The sequence below is a fragment of the Theropithecus gelada genome, chromosome 13 (genome assembly GCF_003255815.1).
Source record: "Theropithecus gelada isolate Dixy chromosome 13, Tgel_1.0, whole genome shotgun sequence".
Taxonomy (NCBI): Eukaryota; Metazoa; Chordata; class Mammalia; order Primates; family Cercopithecidae; genus Theropithecus; species Theropithecus gelada.
In genome coordinates this window covers 4108788-4129619 of record NC_037681.1, presented here as the reverse complement: position 1 = coordinate 4129619, position 20832 = coordinate 4108788, and the positions used below count along the sequence as shown (strand labels likewise).

The 20832-nt window shown below is 46.4% G+C and overlaps 1 long non-coding RNA gene across 1 annotated transcript; it reads left to right on the top strand.

The window, feature by feature from the left end:
* The first annotated feature begins 12353 nt into the window (after positions 1–12353).
* LOC112605351 lies at positions 12354–15503 on the top strand. The gene is made up of 2 exons (XR_003115393.1): positions 12354–12687; positions 14703–15503. It is a non-coding gene; the product is annotated as an uncharacterized LOC112605351 (long non-coding RNA).
* The last annotated feature ends 5329 nt before the right edge of the window (positions 15504–20832 follow it).

Sequence of the window (20832 nt, the reverse complement as noted above, 5' to 3'; positions counted from 1 at the left end):
TCTCCAGTTCTATCCAGGTTGCGGCGAATGCCATTATTTCATTCCTTTTTATGGCTGAGTAGTATTCCATGGTATATACACACACCACAATTTGCTAAGAGTCTTCTTTAAGAGGAGGGTTGATGCCGGGGATGCTAAGCAGAGGAGACTTTTGGCATTGGGGATTTCCAGACCTGATTGATCATGCAATTGCCTGGAGGAGTTTAAAAAAATCATAGACTCTTGAGTTGGGGTGGGGAAGAATCTCCTGCAGGTGATTCTGATGGTCATCTCAACTTGGAAGCCACTGAATCAGAAGACCTTTAAGGTATGTCCAAATTCTAAATTTTGACGGACTTATCTACACTTACAATGTGGCCCCCAGACTAGAAGCATCAGCATTATCTGGAAACTTATTTGAAATTCCAGTTCTTCAACCCCACCCAAGACCTACTGAATCAGAAACTCTAGGGGAGTAGATTCTAGCAATCTGTGTATTGCTAAAAACACAGGTGAATCTGATGCTTGCTCAAACCTGAGGACCACCAATCTTCAGTATTTTTTAGTAATTCTATTTTTAATCTACATATTGGAGTCATGAGTTCCATTGCATTTACCACCTAATATGTTGTAGCCAGCCTTAAAGGTGGCTACTAGAGAATCCCAAAGGCAAAGGATTCCCTGCCTCCCACTATTTAGGCCCTTGTGTATTTCTTTCTCACATGGTATCAGAGTTAGTCTATGCGACCACCAGAGTACAGCAGATTGATGGTATATCAATCCTGAGGCTAGACTTTGAAAGACAAGGCTTCTGTCCTGCTCTTTCTTGGATCACATGTGCTGGGGGTAGCCCACTGCCATGTCATGAGAACACTCAGGTATCCCCATGGAGAAGCCCATGTGGAGAGAAACTGAAGCCTCCTGCCAACAGCCATTAGGAACCCAAGACCTCCAGTCAGAAATTAGGCGACATTGTGGATGTGGATCCTCCAGCCTGAGTCAAGCTTTCATATGAATGTAGGACTGGTTGACAACTTGACTATAACCTCATGAAAAACCCTGAGCCAGAATCGCCCAGCTATGCAGCTCTTGGATTGCTGACCCTCAGGAATAGATGTCTGAGATAATAAATGTTTGTTGTTCTAAACTTCTAAGTTTGAGGTAATTTGTTACATGGCAATAGAGAATAACACTAGACTCTTACTCTCACATCTGCTCTGATAAATTCTACTCTTGGCCATATAGGTGTTCAGACAGGAGACTCCTCAGAGAATATTTTCACAGCTAGAGAAGAAAGTGGAATTTCTTCTTCTTCTTCTTCTTTTTTTTTTTAAACAGACTTCATTTGAGCTGTAAATCTGCCTCTAGCACTGACACTGAAATTTGGTGAATGCACACATCAATTCATTCTTGGCATTTTAAATGTGTCTATGATAAAGTTCCCTTAGGGGATCCGTTCAGAAGCCAGTTGGGAGATATCAGGGGCATCCTTTAGGTCCAGTAGATGCTTTATTCTGCCTTGGCTGGACATTCTGACTGGGACAATGGGTCAGTCTGAGGGAGAGGTCACATGGCCTTTTCTAGAGACAAGTCAGAAAGAATGGCAGTTGCAGGGGGTGGGGAGTAGTAGTTGAGGCTGGTGACACTTCCCTTCCTGTAAAAGAAACACAGAGAGAGGCTAATTGGGTCTTAGTCTTTGCATTTTGTATATGCATATGTATGTGCATGCATGTGGGCTATTCTTTCCGTTTACCATCTTGGAAGTCTTCAAAGAATTAGTGACCAGGACCACTGGTCAAACATACTTTTTGTTGGTTGCTTTCCCCTGGTTGGTATTTTCTTGTATGGAAAGGGAGCTACAGAGGAGGGATCACAGAACTGGAGAGAGGGGCAGCAAACATTCTGAGTCTCTGAGAACTAAGGCTAGTCCACGAGAAGCTGGCCTGGGTCTGTGAAGGAGGTCTCAGATCTCAGCTCTTAAGATTTCCTTCTGGGATTCCAAGACATTGTCCTCTGCTGCTGCTTTCCACTGGCTGGACTCTGCCTGTAATTCAGGCGGGAGCCACCAGGTGGAGAAATGTGTAAATGACATCCTGGACACACACACACACACACACACACACACACACACACACACACACACACACACNCACACACACACACACACACACACACACACACACACACACACACACACACACACGTTCATTAATAACAAACATTGTACATTTATGAAACTTAGTTACCATTAATTCTTTCCTGGTCTTTGTTGCCTCATCTTTAAAGTGAAAAGGTTAAGGAAAGTGATTTCTAATGCCTGCTCTGATTTTCTAGGATTCTATAGTATTTCAGTTATAACAAGGCCTCTTTTACTTTTTAAAAATGTATAGGTTTTGGGGTCACAGGCGTGTTCTATATTCCTTCCTTTCCTACAGTTTACTTGAGCTCTCTTAAGTAAATTGAGTGGTACCACCTACCACTCAAAGTCAGTTTCCTCAACTTCTCTTTATTTTAAAAATGTCTCTGTATTTTCACTTACCTGTTTTTCTTCCCCTGCACCCCTTAATTTTGGACACAAACTTTGTGTGCTTTCTTGGATTTCCTCAATTGCCTCTATTTTCTCTTGTTAGGTGTCTGCACAATTCTGCATTTTCCCTCCTTTTCCAGGCTTGATCACACCATGGGATTTGGTGTTGTGGTGAATGGGGACTGGATGATGCCATCCAGAAGCCCAGGGGGATTTGCTCACTGTTGGGTAAATCTTGACTGTTGGGAAACGAGAGACTGGAGGAAGATGGTCAGATAAATTGCCCTTCTCCTTCCTGTGAATACTTTATGGTATGATTTCGCCTTGCAAATCCTACAGAGAAGCCCAGCATGTCAAGCAAACATGTCTCATGAGTGAGCTGCTGTATGTCTGTGATGGTTAATTTTATGTATCAACTTGACTAGACCATGGGGTGCTCAGGTGTCTGGCTAAACGTTATTTCTGGGTGTTTCTGTGGGTGTGTTTCTGGATGAGATATGCATTTGAATCAGCACACTGAATAAAGTAGATTGCCCTCCCTCATGTAGAAGTTCCAATTAATTGAGGGCCTGAATAGAACAACAAGGCAGAGGAAAAGTGAATTTGCCCTCTGTCTAACTGCTTGAGCTGGGACATCAATCTTCTCCCTTTGAACTGGCACTTACAGCATTGGAATTCCTGGTTGTCAGGCCTTTGGACTTGGACTGTAGAACCATATTGCTGGATTTTCTGGTTCTCCAGCTCGCAGATGGCAGATCTTGGGAATTCTCAGCTTCCATAATCACATGAACCAACTCCTTATACTCAATCTCTATCTCTCAATGTGTCTCTCTTTGTGCCCCCCCCGTTCTTCTCTCTCTCTCCATGTAGAGAGAGAGAGAGATCTATCTCACATATAGATCTATATGTGAGAGATCTATCTCTGTATGTATGTATCTATCTCTATCTCTGTCTCTATCTCTATCTCTGTCTCTATGTTGCATTAATTCTGTTTCTCTGGAGAACCCTAATACAGCATCTTCGCAGCTTGGTGTGAAGTTGCCACTAGGATAGCAATGCGTTTCATCACAGGCCTTGCATCTGCACTTGCCTTGCTTCCATTTATTCTTCACTTTCACTGTCCTGAACTGGCATCCTTCCCCCACATAAAATGTCAGCACTTCAATCCTTGCCTCAGGCTCTGCTTTCTATAGGGTCCAGGCAAAGACACCTGACCCAGAATGGCAAAGTGTCCCTCACCTTTTTAGGCCAATTATGCCACTTGAGTTCTCCTTTTAATCTTTTTCTTCCTCCTCCATATTTTATTAACCATCCTTCCATTGTTTTGAATCTTCAACTTCTCTCTCTATATGTAGATTCTTTCCTCTTAGTCTATAAACATTCTCAAGTATGTCCATGAAAAGAAAACATTCTCTTTATTAAAAGCATTTAATTCCATCTCTTCATGAACACATTTCTTATAGAAGTGCACTTACTGCCTGTATTAGTTTTCTAGGGATGCCGTAACAAAGTCCCACAAATTGGGTTGCTTCAGACAACAGAAATTCATTCTCTTGCAATCTTGGAGACCTGGCTTACAAAATCAAGATGTAGCAGGGCCTTGCTCCCTCTGAAGGCTCTAGGGGAGGATACTTCTTTGTCTGTTCCAGCTTTTGGTAACCCAGGAGTTCCTTGACTTGTGACTGCATCACTTCAGCCTCCACCTCCATCTTCTGTCTTCTTTCTGTATGTCTGTGTCTTTACTTGGCATCTTCCTCTCTCTTACAAGGACACAAGTCATACTGGCTTAAGGACCAATCCTAATGACCTCATTACACCTGCAAAGACCTTATTTTCAACTAAGGTTCTATTTCTAGGTACTGGGATGAGAATCTTGACATATTTTTGTTGTGTATGATTTAACCCATAAGACTGCCTTAATGCCCTTACTGCCAACTGATTCCTTGGCTTTGTGTAATCAGTTTTCTTTCCACAGGTTTCTCCTTGTATGGTTCCTGTGAAGGTCATCAGTGCCAAACTCAATGGCTTTTACTCATTCCCCATCTTTGTGACTGTCCTGCAGTGTTTGTCATGATTGCCTTTTCCCTACTTCCTGAAGATCTCTACTAACTTGACATCCTAGTTACTGTGCACACCTGTGGCTCTTCCTGTCTTTCAGATTGCTCCACGTGTGCCCTCTTCTCTGACTTTTTCTTCATTCCCCATCTCCAATTCAGGGTTCATTTTTAATGCTGGGGCCTTGGTCACATTCTCTTCTTTCAACACACTATTCTCTGGCCTCCTCCCGACCTTCATGCATCAGTGCTCTCTTCTAAGTAGGGAACAGATATATCTCTCTGGCTTGACTGTCTTCTGAGCTCAGGGCAAGCATTGCCACCGAAGAACCTCAAAAGAAATATATCCCAAGCACAAGACATCCTCTTTACTTACACACACACACACACCACCCCCAACCCCATACTACCATCTATCCATTTTCTATTTTGCATGCATCTGTGTCAGTCTTTGTGATACTGCTCAGAGACTTTAAGTACTTGTGATATTTTGAATGTGGATAGACTCCTGAAGGAGTAGGTGGGATTCATCCAGTGAAATGTGGCTTATTGCCATTATTGTGACCTAATCTTTAGATTCACGCTATTGAGGCCTAGAGAAGTTTGATCTACACTCGATTCCATTGTCTGAGACCCTCAAAGCAGCATCAGAGCAACCATATATATGCAGACAACTTAGGGATATTAGTTTTGTGGACTGCATATTTGAGTACCCCAAAATTTGTATGTTGAAACCCTAACTACCAGTGGGGTGGTATTTAGAGATGGGGACTTTGGGAGGCTATTGGGTCATGAGGATGGAGCCCTCATGAAGGGATTAGTGCCCTTATAAGAGAAAACATGAAACTGCTTGCTTCCTCTCATTCTCTCTCTCTCTCTCTCTCTCTCTCTCTCTCTCTCTCTCTGCCATGTGATGACACAGCAAGAAGATGGCCACCTCCAAGCCAGGAAGAGGGCCCTCACCATGCTCCTGACCATGCTGGTTCCCTTCAGCAGCATGTGAAATAGATGTTTGTTGTTTAAGCCACCCAGTCTATAGTATTTTTGTTACAGCAGCCTGAACTGACTTGGACAATTAAGTAGCTCCAGGCCTAGTTTTAGATCAAATGAGACCTAGGGGCATCCTTGGACATCTTTTCTCTCATAGGTAAATATATGATCTTGACATTAATTCTGCATTTTTTTCCCCCAAAGCCTCTGGTAGAGAGCCTCCCAAATAGCCAGCTTCCTGTAAATGTGGCTGAGTGGTGGAATTTGCCTGGCTGCTTCTCTTGGTCAGGAAGCCTGAAAAACTAGCACTAGAGGATCTGTAAATGGGGAGCTGCTGCAGCTTCCTGCAACTCGCCTCCCAGATACTTCATTCCCTGCCTAGCCAGAGAGCATCCTAAGGGTGATGTTTAGGATTCAGCATTGAGGTAAACTCAGAGATGAGCTGCTTTGAATCCTTCGTTTCATTGATGGACAGGAAGATGTTCTGAGACATTAAGGACCATCCCCACAGTCCCCCAAGTCTTCTTATATGGCACCTGCCTTTATTTACTTTCTTTTTAGAAAAGATCGTATCATTCTTAGATGCCCGTTCCTAGGGTGAGCAGAGGGGGCACTCTGTGTGCCCCCTGCCTGCAGTGTGTTGGTGGGGGATACAGTCCCATTGCACATTTTCATCCTGTGACTTTCACCTACAGCTCTGTGGAAATGCTGCCTGGAAGAAAAGCCTATCAGGGTATCTTTGGAGAGGTTGCCATGGGTGGATCCTTGGCGTCTAGAGGTCTCAGCAGAGAGATGAGGGAAAGGAGTGTTTGGGGGTAGTCACGTATTGGGAAATCCAAAGCCTTTGTGGGGTATCTCATGTGTTCATATGGAACCCAAGAATTCTCAACTATTCTCGAGGACTCTGCTTGGACCTTACAAGGATCCGTGCCTTCCTGGATAGCTGAAAATTGGTGTCAGTCACATTTTCAACAGCTTTTATTGGGTGTCTGCCTCCAGGTCTTGTATTGTCATAGCAGTTTACATACAGCAAGCCAGACCAGGAGTGAAGAATTTATGCCATTTGTTATTTCAATTTATTTGTGAATATGTGTGGGGCTTGGAGACTGGGTGCTAGACATGGGCTGAGGGCCAGGCTAGGCACAGGGAGCTGACAGCTGCAGGACATGCTAATTGGTCTGGGAAGGCCTTTGGAATCTAGGAAATTGGCTTTCTGAGCTGAGGCGGGGTCCAGGCAAGGAGGCAACAGGATGCAGGCATCACAAAGGGACCGGGGATCTCCATGTACCCAACACCTAGGTCTCATCACTCGGAGAAACATTCTCAGCTCTTGGTGACCTTGTCCTCCCTCAACATGATACTCACTGCATACAGACTCATTTGACAATTGCCACAAAGGCTTTGGCCTCAGAGGCACTTTAAGGATATAATAGTAGGAAAGGGAGGCTTAGGGAGCCAGAGAGTCACCCACACAAAGCCCCACGTATGTTCCTAGCAGAACCAGGATACACTCCCAGGCTTCCTGAGGCCACATGTCCTCCCTGTGGCTGCCTGGTCATTCCCCTTCACCTAGCAGCTGTCTTACTCCCATGTAGAACAGCAGGGCCCAGTGGCCACCTGCACCTCGCCATTTCCTCCAGCTCTGTGCTAGAAACGATGTAATTAGGAAAATCATTTGCTTGTGGACCTACTATGTGTCAGGCACCTACCGAACAGTAGCATTCGATGCTCTCGACGGCCTTACCGGGTCGGCACTGATCTGTTGATGCTGCAGTTGAGGAGCTTTAGCTTAGAGATGTTAAATAGCATCCTCAAAGTCACCCAGGACATACTGTGCTACTGGAGGGGCTGGGACGCAGCATGGGAGTGTGACTCCCTGAGTGTGGACCGCACAGGCCACCTCACAGCCGGCATGGTGAGGTGAGATGAGGTGAGGCAAGCTTGCAGCTCCTTGGTGCCAGCCCTCCCACAACCAGAGCTGGGCTGCAGCAGGCTCTGCCCCAGCTTACCTGGGCAAGCGAGTGAGGACTGCACGGCTGGCGAGTGATACATGGAGAGCGTTGCCGCCTGCCTGACAGGAAGAAGATAAACAGCTCCCCGTTAAATCTCACTTAATGCTGATATTTATAAATTTATTCAGCTTGTGTTTACTGAATCGAGAGAATGCCTAATAACATAACGTGCTTCATCTCACATGTTTCTACTAATGAGAATGCAAGTATTGCTTAATTTTTTTTTAACATTTCATTTGCTTTCCACTCACTCCACCCTGTTCTGTTGTTGTTGGCTTAGAGTTTAATTTGTTGCTAAACACTAGAAAGTTTGGGCTTCTCAGGTGTTAGTGAGGAGAGAGCCAAGGTGGGTCTGGGGCAGTGGCTGGACCAAGGCCTCCAAACTGTGCCCTGTCCCACATGCAGTGCTTGGTGACCATGGAGTTGGCATACCCAAAGGATGGGCCATACTAAGGGAAAATGAAAGCTCTGGTATCCTCTGCTGTATTTTGGGGTGGCTTCGTGCATTGGGTCAGGGTTGCAGTATTTGGGGGCTTCGGGACACAAAATTTAGAGTAGAGCAGTGTCCTTGGCTTTGGACAGACAGGAGGGTGGACAGAATGACCAAGGAAACATGAGCAACATTTGTGGGGTGTGGTATAGCTGTGTGTGAGGATGTGTGTGTGTGTGAAAGGGGTGGAGGGCTCCGTCTCTACCTTTGTTTAATCTGCCTACTGAGTTGTCGTTGTTGTTGTTGTTGTTGTTGTTGTTGTTTTAGAAATGCTTTCCCTGGCTGCTTATCGCCCCAAGGTCAACTGTGCTGGCTGCTGCAGGTTCAGTTCTGGGGTACCCAGGGCAACCTTCACCAGGCAGGAGGAGCCCTTGGAGTGGGGCAGGGAGAGATGGCAAAGAGATTAGCAAAGCTCATGAGGGTGTTTGGGAACGCATTTGGCAAAGAAGTGAAGTTGGAGTGAGCTGAGATGGTCTGTGCTGGGTTTCCTTGGGTAGGGTGGGTAGGAGAGGGGAATGAGGGTGCCTGGCCTCAGAGGCCAGGTGGACAATGAGTTGAGTGGGGTTGAGGGGCACCAAGTAGAATTATAGAGCAGGGAGGAGGAAGGACGTGGAGAGGCTGTCCAGTGAGGCAGGACCAGGATGGGGGCACACATGGGATGGGAGAATGGAGGGAGACTAAGTCTGATTCGGGGGAACAAAAACAGAATCTGGGGTGAAGCAGTGGAGGAACTGAGATGGGATACAGGTCTTCCACAGCCTTTCCCTCCCATCCCACCACATCCCCTGTCTTCCCAGCTCCACGTCCTCATACTCTACAGCCACCCAGCACTAGATTTTCTATTTGATGTCTCCTTTTTCTTCTCCTCTTCAATTAACCATGTTGAGGGACTGAAGCATTCTTTCTAGTTCTAAAAAACATATAACCTTAAACATAAAAGTTGGGTAGAATAATTCATACTTTCCCATCAAATGCCGTGGCATATCCAAACTTATAGATAAGGTATAAATGCTTCCTTATAATTCAGCTGATTGTCCACCGACCCACACTTGTGTCCTGTCCTTGCGTGTTGGCTGGAGGAGAGACTGTGACGAGCGAGACCAGAGTTCCCACCCTGACCCCTCAACCTTGGATGAGCTATGGGCCTCCTGGGGCCTCATGGCCAAAAACTCCGGGCCTTCTAGCCCTGCTCTGGAGGGCAGCACACTGTGGTCTCGGCATCTTCCGCTGGGCTGGCAGAGCAGGAGGCAGACCAGGCTGCTGGAAGTGGCAGCTGTAGGGCAGTGCTCTCTGCCTTTATATGGTTTGAGAGGCAGGACAAAGCTGTCTTCCATGGGACCTGGTATCTCAGGAAAGGGACTCATGCCTTTTGACGTTATCCAAGAAGCTGAGATAGGCCTGGATTGGGCGAGGATGGAGGCCCCAGTCAAACACCAGAGGCCCAGTTTTTCTCAAGGTCAGGGAACAGATAATGTACTAAGTTTCAGTTCTGCCCATTGCTGGGTTTGTGCCCTTGACAGAGTCCTCTCCTGTTTAGGCATCAGATTCCCTGTCTCATTAAAAGCAGATTGACACTGAATAACTAATGCAACCTCTGCAATTCCATCTATGACCACCTGCCCAGACAAGCCTAAACCATGGTGTCTTCACCAACACCATCCAGATCTGCAGGGGCTGACACAGGCAGCCTCAGGAGGAAGGGCAGCTTTCTTTACTGGGACCAACATATTGGGGTCCCTCTAGTTTGCTTCTCTGAGGATTGGGGCACAGGCGGATATTGTGGACATTAGAAGGCTTGAGTAGCAAACACCCATGTAAGGAGTGAGTTGAGAAGCCCCAAAGGCAACCTCTGCTGCTGCCTCCTGTTTCCCGTCTGCCCCCCACCCCTCCACCAACCCATTCAGTCCTCTCCACGTGAAACCTGTATCCCCATCCACGCTGATACCTCCAAGGCCTATCAGGATGGTCAGCCATCCCAGCTGCTTCTGTCCCGCGGCAGCAGCAAGAACTTCCTCTGAAAGCGCCCCTGCATGCCTCCCTCTGGGCGCAGCTCTGTTTGGGGCTCCTTCAGGGGAGGGGGACGGAGGTTCATCCCTTTCTTTTGTGCTGCCTCTCCCTCCCACTTCCGCTCCCCTCGCTGCTCCAGTGACCTTTCACCCCTCCCTTGGACGTCCCTCAAAGGCAGCTCCCGTGGTTAATAACTTCGGCTGGCAGCCCCACACAAAGCCAGGGCCGGAAACCATTGTCCCGGGGACAATGGCCGAGCAGCCCAATAATGAGGTGGCCACAGTGTTGTCTGACATCCCACGTTGCCCTGGCAAAGGGGGAGGGGCAGCGGGGCTCGCCATGCCCTCGCCTCCTGGAGTTGAATTATTCCCCTCCACATGGTGGTTCCTCTTTCTGAGGCGGCACCAGGCACCTGTGCCCTCCGGTGGCTGCATTTCCCTGGGACTGCATGCTGAGGGGATGTCACCCAGAGACCCCGACCCCCCTCAACACACAGCATCGTTACTTTGCCTCATTTTTCTGCTCCCATGTCCCAGGGAGCCCGTCAGCACCGCATAGCAGGGCAATTGATGGGTTCTGGCCAATCCATAAGGGAGGGGAGATCTCAGCCTGCCGCCCAGTGGGGAGCATGTGGCACTCTGGAAACAGCATGTGCTCTGGAGCCAGCGGGCATGGGTTCAAGGTCTCCCTTCTACCTTCCTAGCTGTGTGACTTTGGGGCAGCTCCTTGACTTCTCTGAGTCTCCACTTATTAATCTATAAAAGCAGAGGTGGGATGGGAGCTGAGAGGAGGACTCTCAAAAGCAACCTCAGAGGTGAGTATCTGTGACCTCCAAGAAGTCGCCATGCCCTTGCCACTCCGGTGGGTGACTCAAACTCTTTGTGAGAGTGGCCTTGCCTCAGTAGTAACTTCACTCTTTTTGGGTAGGCCCACGCCTTGTATTCCAAACCAGATCATCAATGACTGAGAGACATAGTGTGTTGCCTGCTTTCCTCTCTCTCTCCACCTTTTGCCCTCTGCACAGTGCTGGGCACTCAGACAGATCCCAATGCAGCAGTATGGTAAGGATTGACTGCTAACATCTGCAAGAGGCACCCAGGCAGTTCGCAGCCCTACTGCCCATTGGAATTTCCTGGAGAGGCTTAAAAGATACCCAGAAATTTTGACCTAATTGGTATGGGCTGTGGCATCAGGTAAAGAAGCATTTATTTATATCCTTAGAAAATGTGCCAACTCAGACTTATTCCTGAGCACAGCCCCTTCCTTGGGGGAGAAATACAGTATATTTTAAGATAGTCTTGATATTCTTAAATATACTATTCTTCATTACAGCTTTACTGTAAGTAATGATTTAAATTTAGGGATAGTTTTTAAAAATTAATTTTATTGAGGCATAGTTTGCACATACTACAATATCCCCATTGAAAGGGTACGGTTCATGAGTTTTGACAAAGGTATACATTTATGTAACCACCACCCCAGTGAAGATGTAGAATAATCCACCATCCCAGAAAGTTCTCTTGTGGGCATGGGATTTTCAAAGCTCCCCAGGTGATTCTATGGTGCAGCGGACTCTGAGCACCATGGAGACTCACTCTTAACAATCTCTGCTTTAGAATCTCAGAGAGGTTGTCCACAACAGCACTTCTCACATTTTAGCATGCATCTCCTTGGATCTGGTTGAATGCCCACTCCATCCCAGAGTGGGGCCTGGAACCCTGCATTCCTAACAAGCCCAAAGCATACTTTCAGGCTCTGGTCCAAGTCTCTCATTTTGGAGGTGAAGGAAACAGAGGCTGAGAGTGTTGATGTGAGTGGCTTGCAAATCCTGATTTTGAAGCTCCTGGACTAATGACAATCACATCCCTTGCCCTTCAATCTCTTTTCTGATGGCCACCCTAACCTGGAATCCTAAACGAGAGGCATGGCCATGATAGTATCTCTCTCCTGTTTCCCTTCTGAGTGTTGTCCACTGCTTCCAGCCTATTCCCATCTGCCTTGTCCTGACTTGAATCACCTTCCTGCGGAAGGGCCCCCTTTTCAGAAACCCCTGGTTCAGAAGGGTTTCTGAACCAGCACCTACCTTTTCCCTATCAACAGCTCCCTTTCCTGGTTCATTCCATTCCTTAATATGTATCAACTCAATTTAATAAGCAAGTGTTTATTTAGCAATAGAACTGGGTCAGACCCTATCATGCCTTTGAGGAAGAAGGCAAACTAGAAGCTGTGATTGACTTAACAGATAAGACAATTAAATAACAGGATATATAAGTGAGGAGAGACCTTAGTGACTCCCCAGCTCAATTCCTCATTTTATAGGTAATGTTTAAGAGAAATGACCCAGTCCTACTTTCAAGGAGTGTGCTATGTGCAAGGAGGTGCACATAGCATAGACCCATGGAAGAGGAGGGATCTGAGAAGGACTTTGAAAAAAGTGTAGGAGAGGCTGTGAGAAAACAAGGCAGGTGTCCTGACTGAGGACAGGAAGGAGGCATTGTGATGGAAATTGGGCCCCATTTTCTTGGAGGATTGGCAAGAGGACCTGTGGATGGGGCGGCCCACACAACTGCCAGAACCTCAGGCAGTTTTCAAGCAGATTGACCTTCCTGTTGGAACACAGCAGATGAGGTGAGGTTCTCCTCTATCCAGGTCTGTCCTTAGCGCCTTATGCAGGGTTTAACCCCCATGAACATAAACAGGGTGTGTGTCTTGGGTGCTTTGGGGATTAGGTCCCATGAGCACAGGGACCTGGAGATGCTTCGTCTAGAGAAGGGAAGGTGTTTGGTCTGGGAAACATGGGAGTCATGTTTAATATTAGATAGGCAGTCACATGGGATATTTAATTAGCACTGTGGAATTTAGAGAGAGGCAGGTTTCACTTCACCGTTGGGAAGCACTAGGTTCTAACAAACCTCCCTGCCCTGGAAACGGATTGAGCTACCACAGATTGAATCCCTTGGGAGGAAGGAATTTCAGTCCCTGAATGTGAACAGCTGAGACTGGATGAGAACAGATGTCAGATGCCCAAGCTTCTGTGTCCACTCCCCGAGAGTCCACTAGGGGAAGCCAGTCATCATGGTAGCCTCATGTTCATCTTCATGTCTGAGGTTCAGCCCCAGAGCAATTTCCCTGTGACCGTCTGGCTGGGAGACATGTTTCATTTGCCTCCCAGAGGAACAGGCACCTCATTGGCCTCCCAGAATAGATCCACATCCAGAAGAATGTAATGGAGACAGGCAAGAACACAGAAGATTGCATAGGTTTAGGAAAGAAGACGGCAACAAGGTTCTGTTGGGTTGCATCTGAGGAATCTTAGGTACCTAGAAAAGTAGGTCTGGAATTAAAATAAGATGTTAGTGTTGAAGGTATAGAAATGGGAGTTAAAATGATGGCATGAGGCTTATCTAGGGAGCTCATGCAGCTCCAGATGAGTGTGGACTGAATGTCTGGTAGGGTTTTGGGGAGGATGAAGTGAGAGTGGAACTTGGCCACGATCAGCTCTTAGAGTCGGCTGGAGCCCTGCCCTGGCCAGCTGTGTGTCCTTGGGTATGCCAAGGTGAAGTTTCCTCTTCTGCATAACAGTGAGATTGTCCACAAGATTTTTTTTTTTTTTTTTTGCTTTGCCTGTAATTTCTTTTTTTTTTTATTTTAATTTATTTATTATTATTATACTTTAAGTTGTAGGGTACATGTGCATAACGTGCAGGTTTGTTACATATGTATACTTGTGCCATGTTGGTGTGCTGCACCCATCAACTCGTCATTTACATCAGGTATAACTCCCAATGCAATCCCTCCCCCCTCCCCCCTCCCCATGATAGGCCCCGGTGTGTGATGTTCCCCTTCCTGAGTCCAAGTGATCTCATTGTTCAGTTCCCACCTATGAGTGAGAACATGCGGTGTTTGGTTTTCTGTTCTTGTGATAGTTTGCTAAGAATGATGGTTTCCAGCTGCATCCATGTCCCTACAAAGGACACAAACTCATCCTTTTTTATGGCTGCATAGTATTCCATGGTGTATATGTGCCACATTTTCTTAATCCAATCTGTCACTGATGGACATTTGGGTTGATTCCAAGTCTTTGCTATTGTGAATCCACAAGATATTTAAGGTTCTTCTAGCTTAGACACTACAGAATTTACATCTTAAGATTTTAGGGATTCAATTCAAATTCCAATCCAGAAGCAGATATCAGGGCTGATCTGGGCCACCTCAGGAGAATAGCAGGGTCAGTGTCCAGAGGGGCTGGTCCTGGTGGGAGGGCCTTGAGGAAGCGAGACAGAAGAGAAGGATAAATGTGACTTGAGGTGGGAAAGAAAAAATCGGACTGTCCTCAGTCCCTTCAGTCAAGCATTGCAGAAGCTGTGTCTGCCTGCCAATTGTCTGACAATCAGACTGAGAATGTCCCCACAGGACCTCACGGGGGTTGCCTGGTCCATGTTCCACAAAGCAGGAACAACTGCTGGTTAATTATGCAGACACAAGGTGACGAGTGCAGCTGTCTCTAGAGTTAACTCTCAAGGAGCTGCAACTTTTACAGTTAGCTCCCAGTCAAATGTGGGGGACAGGCTTTTCATGGTCCTAGGAGAAATAGGTCTACTGGGCTTGTCCAACCCAAACCCGGTACCCTCTATCGCCCCCAGGGTTGCTTGGCCTTGCCTCCGCCATGCCTGACACTGGCTTTCTTCTGGGAGAAAAGAGCTTGCTCTGTTGCTGGCTGTGTGGAACACAGAGGGAAGTGGCAGACAGTCTGGGCCCAGCACTTGGGTATCTTGCTGTAGCCATGCGAATCATCTCTCCAGTTCAGACCTGCCCCTGGGATAAAGAGCCCAGACCTCATCACGAATGCTTTCTTAGGAGAAAATGAACAGCTGGAGAATGCTCCTGATCAGGAGGCCTGAAGGATGCTGGGATGCAGCCTTCAAGATGGAGCAGCCAGGATGCCAAGTATCCCTCTCGCCCAGATCCTAAAGGACTTTTTCCTACTGATCCATATTGGCCTCAGGAGATGTCTCAACACAGCACCCCGGTCAGTGGAGGTGCCACATAAGATGAACTCTTAATCATCTCTAAACTAGAGAGTTGAACTCAACACTAGCGAACGACTTTGGGTTTATGTATATGTCGTGTTTCCTCTGGCAACTGCACAGAATCATCTCTAAATATCACGTCTACAGTTGGCAGGAGTGGCATGTATAATACAAAATGTCTGGTGGCCCTATTGTCAGAAAACCTGTATAAAAGTAAATTCACAAATGGTTTTTTAGAACTGATGACAAAACGTTACTCGTTATCACTTTTCTACTTAATTTCCTAAAAGGGCAATTTGAAATCACACTGGGATTCTCACAGTTTTGGTTGACACTCAAGTAAATTGCAGCTACTTATCAAGCACTTTTGAATGAATACATGAAGAATGAACAAAATGAAAAGCTCTTCTGTTGCCCTCAGTGTCACCGGTGTTCTGTATTTCTTCCTGAAACCTTTCCATTGCTTTAAAAACCTTTCTAAAGTGAAAGCAATCTCTTTATAAGCTGCAACATACTGGTGATGAGTTTTTACTGTGGAAACATTCTCTATGCCAGCAAACCAAATCACCCACTCTCTTTTCCTGGGAAGCACATCTTTCTCAGAGCAGAGCTTTGCAAAAAGCAGAAACCAAAGCTTCCACGAGGTGATAGTTACAGCTGCTCTCTCTTCCTGTTGCCTCTGGTGCCAAGGTGCATAGGGGCAAAGTGGCAAGGCCTAGCCTGGGCAGAACTTGTTGGTCATTATCTTTGCAAACTGACTTTCTGAACAACTGTGGTTTATTTCACTTTGGTGTATTTCTACTCAACTCTTCTCTAGTACGTTTTCCTTCCTAACTGTGTTTGCTCTGACTTATGGTAAGATCTGAATGTAGTTTCCGAGATGCTCTATAGGGTCAACAATGGGGTGTGTTGTGACGCTTGATATAAATGCATAACCAGGCAGCATGTGGCATGGTACACACTCAGACCTGCCCATGAAGGCTTGGCATTTAGGTAAGCGGCATTCATACATCCTCCTGGAAAGAGCCACCAGCGTGAGCTTATTGTTGTCCAAGGGTACCATGGACTCTACGTGACCTTTGATTTGTTAGTAATCTTGTCCTTTCCTTTTCTGCTTCCTGCTTGGGTTGCAAAGCCATCACTCCCCACCACCCCTGCCCCGGCCCCCAACAGGAGAGAAGGGTGGAGCTGGAAGGTTGGTGTAATGAATCCATGCTGAAGTCTGAGATTGAGGAGTAGGGTGGAGGAGAAGAAACACTTTCTGAAGAGGGCACCAGGCATCACAGAATTCTACATGCCCGAGATGGAAGGAGAACTAAGGAGCATCCAGTCCAACTTCCTCATTTCAATAAAGACAAAACGAGCCAGAGAGGGGAGGTTGCTTATAAAGTTCACAGAGCTCATTTTTGAGAAAACTAGGACTGTGTAGTTTGGGTCTTCTGACATCCAATCTCCTACATGTCCATGTCTCATGCTGCTCCAGGGTGGACTGTGAACATTAGTCAGACAGTCCCCTGAGAGCATCAGTAGTCTGTGAAACCTGAGTCTCAAGGCTGAGAAGCTGGTGGAAGCACCCTTTTTTATCCTTTTCTAGGCTCTGCACTCCCATTGAACTAGAAGATTTTATGCATTTCAAGATAGTTTAAAAATATTTATCATGTTTCATTTCATTCTAAAACCAATTTTGGGGCAGGGCTATTATTTCCATTTTATAGATAAGAAAACTGAAGCCCATCCAGAGATGGTGAGTAGCTTATGTAAAGTCATAGTAGAGCTGAGAGTTGTAAGTGGCTTGTAAGAACCCCATGCCTGGGTCCTTGGGCTTCTCTTGCTGGCTGTCCAGCTGGGCCCTGCTGCACTTGTTAGTTGCATGAGACAGTCTGCATAGATGGTTAGGGACAGCTTCACAGTAGGAGAAGGGACTAAGTGCTATAATCTGTTTTAAACTCTAAGAACTTATCTCATTTGGATGTTTACTGGTTTCCTACTTCTTCCAGGGAATTTTAGAGTTTGAGTCATTGAATTCCTAACGAGAGATTTCATATTGTGCACTGAAAATGACAGTCTTGCTGTCATACAACCTTGGATCTGAGCCCAGCTCTATCACTTAAAAGCTGCATGACCTAAGGAAAGCTACTTAGTCTCTCTGAGCCTCTGTTTCTTCACAGGGAAATAAGTGTGCAGGAAGTTTACTGTGGAGTGTTTCTGGGAGCAGAATCTGCTGGGGAAGAGAAGGAAGTAGAGTTGGACAGAGGAAGAAGCTGAGCAGCAATGTAGGTGATGCAGAGCCCTGAAGCTGGATGGCTCTGCAGAGTGGTACTGACTTGGGGAGAGGGGGACCAGGCCTTTAGAGCCCCATATTGCCCACTCATTGGATGTGGGACTTGACCTTGGGTGAGTTGGCTCTCTATAAAGGGTAGTTCAGAGAGGTCCAAGAGCTGGGAAATGAGTCCTTTAATCTTGATGGGGGATCAGGGTGAAGCAGCACAGCAACCACTGTAGTATGTGCAGTGCTGTTTTAGGATTAAGTTAAATGATTGGAATGAACATACAGCACAGAGACTAGGGCAGAGAACGTGCCTAGTTGACAGTAGGGCATGTTCCTACTGTCAACGTGGCCTCCTCCCTGCTCTTCACTCCACTTCTTATTCTCTGGTAAGGAACATCTGCTTGATCTTTCAGATAAATCTACAGGGGCCACAATCCACAGACTTCACAGAGAGCTTAGAGGACCAAAGAGAAGAAAACCCCACCAGAGAATTTGCCTCCATTCAACAACCTAGCCTGACCATCTTGCTGCAGGGGCATGGAAGTGTGTGTTTAGTGGTAAGAGGGATTTGGGTGTCTCTGCCAAATCACTTATGAGCTTTTTCAGACAGAAACCATGTCTAGTATTCCATTCTCATTTCCCAAATAGTACTTTTGCTTAGTGTTGCAGGTCACAACGGGTATTTGTTAACCTGATTTAAACCTAACCATATGGAAGGATTATTTTGTGTCTGTGAGGCTGACACAGTAGTAGTCATAGCTGCCTCGTGCCAGGTGCCCTACACATGATTTTCTGTAATCCCGAGAACCCTTCATGGTAACTGCCGCTCCTGTCTACCTTATACAGATTAGAAACCTGTAGCTCAGAGCAGCCAGGTTACAAGGCCAAACTGATCCCACTGATAAGTGGAAAAGCTGGAACGCCCTCCCAGGAGTCTGACTTGTGCCATTCCTATGCCCCAATGCCTTGCTCTGTGTCCTGTATTTCTCTCTTTTCAGGAAAAAGAAGGTAGACCTGGGTGTTCTGTGTTAGAAGCAGCAGCAGAATTATGAAATTCATACAGCCCGGCTAGCCTACGAAGGAACTATAAGGGATAGTGACCCAGCCTGTTCATCTTAAGGGGGTTGATGGGAGATTGGCAGCAGAGGGGAAGTCTCAGCCTGGAAGAAGGAGAGGAGCGGAAATGAATTTGTGAAGAAGCTTGTGGATCTTCCTCCCCAGAGACCACTACAAATAGGACACAGCAGCCATCAGTGGCAATAATCAGTGGTTCACTGCTCATCAGAAACCGAGGTAGGCTGATAAAATATCGGCTAGGGTCAGCCCAGCTGTCCCACTGCAGGAAGGCCTGCTTTGGGAAAACACGAGCTTGCAGGCCAGGACAGGTGGGGTGGCTCCTTATTTAGTCGTCTTAAATTGGCTCCCTATTTAGTCATCTTAAATTTCTTTATTCTTCTTAGAGACCTTTTAACAAGTGCATTTCCCTGGTGCATTAAAAATTGGACTTGGTCCATGTATAATATATAACATTGCAAAGCCCCACCTACTGCCTAAAGTGTGTGTGCTCACATGCTCTGCAAGTGATCGCTCCATTTCTGGCACTTTGGTGTCCCAGTTGCCTTGAAATCCATGACATGTCTGAACAGGTGTGCATCGTGGAGCCCTAACCTTCCCCATGGACCCTATCCTGAGTGTTGGACCAGGGGATGCCTGCTCTTACTGCTCCTCTTTTCAGGCCCATTGCTCTGCCCCCTCTCCCCTTATGCCTGTGATTGGACCTGGGTTGCTTTTCCCTAGGGCTCACCTTGGTTTCTGTATGCATCTCACACTTGCAATTTGGGTTTTGTCTACTCTGTATAAAATGACTCCTTCGATCAGGAACCCAGACACACTCATGTCAGCTCCCAGGACCGAGAATGGACAGGGGATTCAGGGACTTAGAGGAAAGAGGGCTGCCAGAGATGTTCAGACCTCAGCTTCCTGACCCAGTCTCTGTCATTTAGCTTGAATCCTCTCATCCGCAAGTTGTTTGGCAATGTTTGCAAAAGGGGTGGCACACACTTGGAGATGCTCCATGAAAGACGGCTGCTGTTGCTGCTGCGTGATTTTTATGATCTCATGACTACAGGCCCCCTTGATGGCTGGATGGTGAGAGAGGAGAAGCACAGCTGTACCAAAAAGACAGGAAGAAAGAGGTCCCAGGCACAGCATATCCCTTCAGGGTGGTGGAAATGGACTTCTGCAAAGTATTGCTGCTGTTGCTGCTGCACACTTTACAAGAATCTCATTTACCCTGGATCCTGGGGCGCATGCTGCTGACAGCTCGTTCCAGGTCATATGTCTGGGAGTTCCATCTAGATCCTAAAGCAAAGACCTGGCATTCTCAGGCCATTGCCAGCATTCTTTAAAATTTGGGTGGTCTTATCTCCAATGAAGAGATCTTTCTCCATGATTACCAGATTGCTTGCAACTCTCAGAAGGGAGGATAAAAATTACAAAGGAACTCAGGAGTCCAGACCTTTTGCATAGAAACAATAATACAAATTGTCCTTAGATATCCCTAATCAGCCACTCACAGTATAGCTAAGACCCTGCACATCTGTGTATTCAATGAGATGAACAAGCACATAATATTGTTGCTGTGTGAGTAATTAAACAATGCATCTGAAAATTGAATATACTAGTTTTTGCAAGTACCCTGAATGCTGACCTCTTGAAGAAAGAGAATCAATTAAGGGATGTTGAAGGGGTAGACTTTTGAGGAGACTCTGGAGAAGGATGTGGCATGTTCAAGGACTTTTTAGGTTGGTGGCACCATTTCTTTATGACATCTAATTCCACCTTGCTTCTCATTGATTCAGACAGATCACTTGAGCACTGGTCTTGCATTTATCAGTCATTATTAAGGTCAATTTTTGACTCACAAATAGAATGGATAGAGGGAGAAGATGGTGAGAGAGAAAGAGAGAGAGGAATGATGAGGGGGAAGGGTAAATTGAGAGGGAAGGAAGAAAATGCACAGATTTCTTTAAAGATACTAACCAGGGGATGATTTGTTAAATAAAATGGTTTAGGGGTTTCTGCTGATCCTGAAAGAGAGAGGCAAAGAGGGAAGAAGGACAAGATGTTCATTTGGGGAAAAAAAGGAAGCAGTGGAGCATAAGAGTGAAGGCAGTTGGTTACCTGTGTCTGCCATTAAGGGTGCTATTCACTCAGGACACCCTGGCTCAGTAGGTCAGTGGTGGGCGGTGGGCAGCTGGTAGCTGGCAGAAGGAATGAGACACTTGTAAGATCAGGTGTTTATGATTTGAGATGATATGTTCCTGAAGGTCAGGGTCATGTACTGGGGGAGGGTGCAGTAAGGGTGGGAGTCAGCTATTCTTTTTTTATGATGATGATGATTCAGATGGATGTCATCCTGTTTCATATCAACTGATTGATTAATGCTGTCCCTTCACCCATGACACATGAATT